The sequence below is a fragment of the Bradysia coprophila genome (genome assembly GCF_014529535.1).
Source record: "Bradysia coprophila strain Holo2 chromosome IV unlocalized genomic scaffold, BU_Bcop_v1 contig_84, whole genome shotgun sequence".
NCBI lineage: Eukaryota > Metazoa > Arthropoda > Insecta > Diptera > Sciaridae > Bradysia > Bradysia coprophila.
The window spans coordinates 3,832,081-3,839,198 of record NW_023503376.1 but is presented as its reverse complement, the minus strand read 5'-3'; the positions used below and the strand labels follow the sequence as shown (position 1 = coordinate 3,839,198).

The 7,118-nt window shown below is 32.4% G+C and overlaps 1 long non-coding RNA gene across 1 annotated transcript in view; it reads left to right on the top strand.

The window, feature by feature from the left end:
- The window catches only part of LOC119072947, a 28,873-nt gene extending 22,156 nt beyond the window's left edge, over nucleotides 1-6,717 (top strand). The window contains exons 4-5 of the long non-coding RNA XR_005086961.1: nucleotides 2,857-2,868; nucleotides 6,580-6,717. This is a non-coding gene — a long non-coding RNA (uncharacterized LOC119072947). The remainder of the gene's footprint in view (nucleotides 1-2,856; nucleotides 2,869-6,579) is intronic.
- Nucleotides 6,718-7,118: the final 401 nt, after the last annotated feature.

The window sequence follows — 7,118 nt, the reverse complement described above, 5'->3', positions numbered from 1 at the left end:
GTTAACAGAAACACTCTAAGTACCATTTTTCCCAATATATATCACTTTTATTAAAATCCAATATGGCCGCCGGCAGCCATTTTGTTAGGAGACCGGAAATAGTACCGACGCTTTACATCCGTTAATACCTTTCAAACAAAAAAAAATCATGAAATTCGGTCAAAATTTACTCGAGATATTGACAAAATACTCCACGTTCACTGTACGGCCGAGTAGCCAGATAAGAGCTCACTCCAAGAGACCTAGCTCACGCTCCGGAGAACATAATTTCAAAAACTTTTTTTTCCCTGATTGGTACGGTCAATACCTATCTAATAAAGCTAAAACAGACGAAATATGTTCAAATTTGGCCGACCTACAAGCAAAAACTGCTTGCCGCCCTGTGCCTGTTCCACACCAAGGGGTCTAACTCACGAGTCGGTCATCCGATTTCCATAAACTTTTTTTTTGTCGATCGGTATTGTAAATACCTTTTATTTGACGTATCACTTACAAGTTTAACGTTTAAATGTCCGGATATATCTTCGAAAAACCGTAAAGCACTTATTGGGCCCCAGCTCAGGAGGGGTCGATCCAAAATCACTCATCTTCGAACTTAGCTTGTCTTTTGACATTACCAAACGGGAAAAAAAAGAATTTTCAAAATCGGATGCGTTTTACTCAAGTTATCGTGCAGACAGACAGACGGACGGACGGACGGACAGACGGACATTTTGCTGATTTGGCATCTCTGGACAACCACAATAGGTTTCCCCTTACTCAGGGAGTCCAATTCGACGTGTTACAAACGTATGCGTAAACCTATAAGACCCCAGTACTTCGTACGGGTCTAAAAATTCTATAATCGACATAGAAAATTATTCGATTATTGCTCAAATGGACTTAAATTGTTGGGAATGTTGCCGGCTATCCAAAAAAGAAGAGTTTTTGAAAATCGTCTGTGAAATGCATGTGGTGTGACTGTTTGTTTTGCCCAAAATTGAGGAAAAAATCCTCAACGGAGAAAATCGATTTTTTTGAAAACGTGTGAAAAGCATTGTTTTTGCCTCAAATAATTTAATTTAAAGTTTGTGTAAAATTAAAATCCGTGATTTTTTAAACGTTTTCAAAAAAATCGATTTTTTCCGTTGAGGAATTTTGCCTCAATTTTGGGCCAAACAAACAGTCACACCACACACATTCACAGACGATTTTCAAAAACTCATCTTTTTTGGATAGCCGGCAACATTCCCAACAATTTAAGTCCATTTGAGCAATAATCGAATAATTTTCTATGTCGATTATAGAATTTTCAAGTTTAAAATTTACTCAATTTAGTTGGCGAACTTTGAAGACCCACCAAACATAACGCTTCTGCCAAATTTTTCCAATTTAAAAATTTTCTGTTTTATTGGACTCTAATTAGTAGAAAAACACTAATTAGGGCAAAAAATATCTCGCAGCATATTGTTGGTAGAGGACGAAATATGAGATTTTACCCTTAGAGTAATTATACCTAGAGAGGAAATTACGAACAGAATTACGTAAAATTTGTGGTCCCGACATGAAATACGTAATATTTGATAGTGTTGGTTTTTCCCTACTAAATTGGTGGGCAAATTAGCGCAAAAAATTTAAATGTGCCTGCGAGAAGGATTCTTTTTAAAATGTGAACCTTTTACATACCACTGATATGAACTGATATCAACAAACACATTGTGTTTAACAGGTTTAACACAACGAAAATAATAGAAATTGACCCGTGTTGTTTTATGCAGCAAATTATAGTTGGGCAATCGGTCTCTTGAAGGAAAACTACAAATCAACAAACAGATGCAACTCGCGCAATTTTTTATTAAGCGCATAAAATCACCGGAAAAATGAACAGGCATTGCCCTTGACTCCTTTACTTTGGCATCCCATAATGAATCACATTTGCACCATGTTTAATTATTATTATTGCGAATGATTTCAAACAAAATTTCAAAATAGAGTTACGCGATTTAGAAAATACGAAACTGACAACTATCAAAATTGTCAACGCCTACATGTGTTAGTAAAAGCTCTACGTAAAATTGTACGAAATGTGAATCTTATACAAACTGATGTCGGGACCACATTTTATCGTACGAAATACCTCTCTAGGTATAATTACTCTAAGATTTTACCAGTAGTCGCAAATTCAGCTTCAGTGAATTTGCGCAAGTTGTTAATGAATTTTAAAAAAATTTTAAAATCACTTTTTGACATCTAGGGATGGTAAGAATTTTTTGTGGACCGCTTCCATCCGGATCCCCGAACCATCGCACACCCCTATTACAGGTGACATTCATAGTACCATTCAATTCCTTAATTAGCACTCCCCGAACTACTACACAATATTCCGTTCCAAATCATTCACGTTATCAGAATTTATTTTCGGTATTTTAGACGGCGCCCCGCAGTATGGGCTGGTCTCTGGGCAGGCATATACTGTTCACTGCTAGATCTTCTGCATCTTTTAGTTGAAATAATTTATCTTCTACTTCACTAAGTTTAACATAAATTTCACCTATGGAATCATTCAAATAGTGCACAAGCTACAAAATTGAGACAAAACATCATTTTTGCTTGCAATTCGAGTGTTTTGTCTCTTTCTTTTATCGTGCCCCTACGAATGACCCCTACTGAATGGCAAGTTTTTCTCTTCTGAAATCGATTGAACTATTTAAGACGAATTGACACATTTCCCAGAAAGGATGCGGGTACGAAAATATATCATTTCTTCGCACAAATTTAGGCTACAAATTCGCTATGTGTCGATTCGTTTTAAATTTTCGTCTTCTTTTTATTGTATTCTAACCAAATGCTTAATTTAACAAGAAAGTGCTCCCGAAGGAAACATAAAATGTTCAACTGAATTTGTATGGGAATGGTTTCCGGTGCATTTTTACATAATTTGATTCGATTTTTGTAGGAAAACGCCAAGAAATAGTTATTTACATAACAAAAGTAATGACTTCTACGAAATGCCAGTTTTCAGGTGAATTTTGTTGGTCCAAGAAGTTTTTGTGCGATTATAAATCTCGGCTTTGCATCGGATTACAACAACATTTTCACGAAAATTTGACAAAGTCGAGATAAATAGATCACTCAAAAACCTAACTTTTAATTTATACCGGTTTATGTAAAGAATTTGGCTCACAGAACCTAAGAGACAAAAATGACCCCACTTCATGACAGGTTTCGCAAGTAAAATAGCTTCCCACTAAAAGTTAAAATGTTCAAACCACAGGTTTATTCCAAGTAACTGTAAACACGAATTTTGACTGGCCGAACGATCACGATTTCATTCACAGAGATCCGTTTTCATATAATAGTTGATGAGGTTATGTATCTAATAGATACTATTTATATGAATGAAATTTGACAGTAATTTGACAGTAATTTGACTACTGTTTATGCTGAGGGCACCGAATGAAATGGTTGAGTTATGAAAAGTACGATTTTTAACTCACGTACCATAACTGAAAAGTGAGAAAAAGTACTTTCAAAATATCGCAATGGTATCTGTTGTGTGGAAATTGTCTAAAATCGACCATCCACAACAGGTAAGTAACGTTGGCACCGAGAGAAGCGCTCGAAGTAATAATATTGAACCGACAGTTTTCGACGCATATAACCTCGCATTTAACATGTAATAACAAAGCACTGCAGGCAATGAAGTGTAGCCTGAAACGTCAAAAAATAAGGGATTTGTACGGAGTTAAAGCCGTGTATATCCTAATCCTACACATTGATACACTGTCAATTTCATACATTTATTTTCTAATATGTCAGTCTATTTTATTGCCAGTAGTGCATTGATGGTAGTTATTTACCTAACTGGGAATATAATGTTGAATAGTACACTTTTCATGTGATTTTCTTATCCGAGGCGAAGCCGAAACATGTAAAAAATATCTTCTACCTTTTTTTAGCTATTTCAAACAGTTAAAAAGTTAGGACACATCTCAATCATGAGTGATACTCTAAATAGACTACTAAAACCGGACAGTGTGTCATACAAGTTTTGATACTCTGAATATATTTGGAAAAATTTTAACATAGTACACTTTTTGGCAGCTGTCACTACGATCACTCATGCTTGTAGTGCGTTTTATTTGGCAACTGTTACTACGATCACGCAAACTTGCAGTTGTTGGTTAGGGTTAAAAAAAACTTGAAAAAATATCGAGAGTAAAAAATCTTAAAACTGAAATTTGTTAGAGATTGGATGATGATAGAAATATATGAACTATAATAATAATGATGATAAAGATGTTATTCATAAAATAATTAAAAGAACAAAAAATAGTAAAGATGCTGTATCGTATAAAAATAAATAACAAGAAAAAAAGATTTCCTATTTTATAGATCAACAGAAAATGAAGAAGAAGAAAAAGAAAAGTTTTTTTAAATAAACGAACGAAAAGATTTTTTTTTAATTTTACATAAAATTTATGTATTTTAAGCCTTTAAAATGAGTATTATGTATATGTTGTTTGTTCATTACTCTTACGTAAACTTTGACGAAATAATAAATTTAAAATGGAAAATTGTTTAAAATGTTAAAAAATTGAATTGAACTTAAAAAAAAATGCTTAAAACAAAGTGAAATATATTTTGTTTCAATTATGCCATTCAATTCAAAACTAAGGTCATGTTAATCCATTACCACAATGATAAATTGATGTTACAAAAAAAAGATAAAAAATAAAAATTTGTGAAATTAGGAGAAAAAAAATTTGTTAAAATGAAGAAAACAGAAGTTAAGTGTCAACCAAAATATTTAATTTAAAAATAAAAAAAAAAGTTTAGTATCAATTAAGACATATCTATGTGTAAGACAGGAAAAAGGAAGGAAAGGAAGAAAAATTTCTTTAAAATTCATTTCTATAATCAAATATAGAATGACTAAATCGTGAGCTACATTATGCTTTATATAATAGAAATTAATAATGAGAACAATTAAAGTATAAAAACAAAAACAAATATATTTTTCTACTTTTCTTGAGCTAAATTTCATATAGCTAAGATAAATAGTTAATTAAACAAAATTAAATTTTTTTCACTTTGTCATGTAATACTTCGGTTACTTATAATTAAATCAAATGGATAAACAAATTACCGATGATTTGTTGAACCACTTACTCATCATTAAAGCTAAACTTTCGCTAAACTTTGTTTTTCCATCGACAAAGCCGATCTTTGATAATAACAGTCTCGTTGTTTCTACGATTTACTTTCGCTGCACATAGCGAAGCAGACCTAATTCAAATTTTCCCTTTGTGCTACTGTCAACTTTGACAGGAGAACAATAGAAAAATGTGAATTATAGGTCTCCTTTGCGTCGCTTTGTGCAGCCACAGTTAGTGTTTATTTAGCGCTGACTCCGTGAATAATTCTCATTTTGTGCTGGAAAGTACTGCCATCTGTAGTGAGATTTTCCGATTTTCAATGTTCATTAATTAACGGCAAGTATATCACAGTACACAGTCATTCAAACTGTTACTTCAGTTGTTTCAGTAGCATACAATTTGCAATTTTCTTATGGTTGTCGATGACTAGCTGTACCCAGTGACGATGTGAATCGTGATACAGCAGTACTAAACTCGTTTGAGCTAAAAGTCAGTGTACTAAACCGTAGGGTCAATATCAAATGTACAATTCACAAGACTTTTGTATCGAACTGATATCTCTCTTGATTCTTGACTGCAGTTAAACATTTGAACCCAGATTAATTTGTCTGTATCAATTTAGCAATAAATTCGCTATGTTTAATTTAAACGGAGTACTAAATTAAGAGGGTGTATCTCTTAAAGAAAATCCGAAAGAAAGTTTGAAGTTCTAACAACTGCAATAGTCAAAACCGAAAAAGACGGTGGTGTTTGAACGGTGATGACCTTTGTCTTACAACGAAGGAAAAAAGCTGTTTTTGTTAAAGTTCGCGATTTATTTTCTAAAATTATTTTGTTTTTCTATAAAACTCTAATTTCATCAAAGCATAGATATTCGTTCAAACGGTGAACGTGTATAAGATTCTCAATTCCATCCACCGTAGCTAAATCAGGGTATTTACTTACTAACAATAATAGTTCGTCTCACAAGTAGTTTTTCATCTTAATCATTATGTTCTGTGCCTGCCACACTGGCAATGAGGGTACACATATAGTAGAGCTACTAAATGTATTTTGTAGCTTAGTACAGTAAGTACAGACCGCCAGTGGTGGTATCACCACGTTTAGTTATGTCTTTCGTTGTAGATTTATTAAAATAAATCAAAATCTCTTTTGTGAGACATTTCCTCTTTAAGATATTTTGCACAATTATACTGCAATGCTCTAACAAAGTGTTAGACAGGCAAAGAGTAAAATATTCTGTTGCATTTATCAACATTATAGTGTTCGTTTCTAATGGAAAATGGAACTACAATGAATTACATTCGCGTTATCAAATAATATGAATAATGTTTAAGAAATTTGAAGAAAAGTTATGATGGAACACTACTAGCTTTAAAGACAATGATTAGTCTTGCGTGGACCTAAACAACTTTGCTCACTAAATAATGTGTCGCAAGAGACTAAGCACCGATTCTCGCAACATTCGTAACTTTAAGAATTCGTAACTTGACAGTTCTTATGGTATTTTATACATGCAACTGTCAAATTACCAATTCTTAATGTTACGAATGCTACGAGAATCTACGCACTGGTTTGTGTCCAAGCTAAGATGATCGTTGCTCTTGATAAAACAGAAAGTAATGGAATTTCGTTGTAAAAATTACACCAAAATTTTGCTTTATACTTTTTGGAATAGAAAAAAAAATTAAAATAAAAAAGAAAACTTTATTAAAATGTATAACAATTTAGTTCTGAGCTCAACCTGAACACATTGAACAACAGTTTAATTTGGTAAGAAAATTTTGATGAAATAAAACAAAAAGTAAAAAAGATAAAATGAAAAACTTATTTATGAAAGAAAAGATAATAGAGATTGTGGTTATATATTTATAGTGCTGTACAAATGTAAAAACAAAATAATAAAAATAAAAATGAAAAAAAGGAAATTGTGTTAACATTATAATGTGAAAATATAGTTAATAATATTAAACTGAAAAA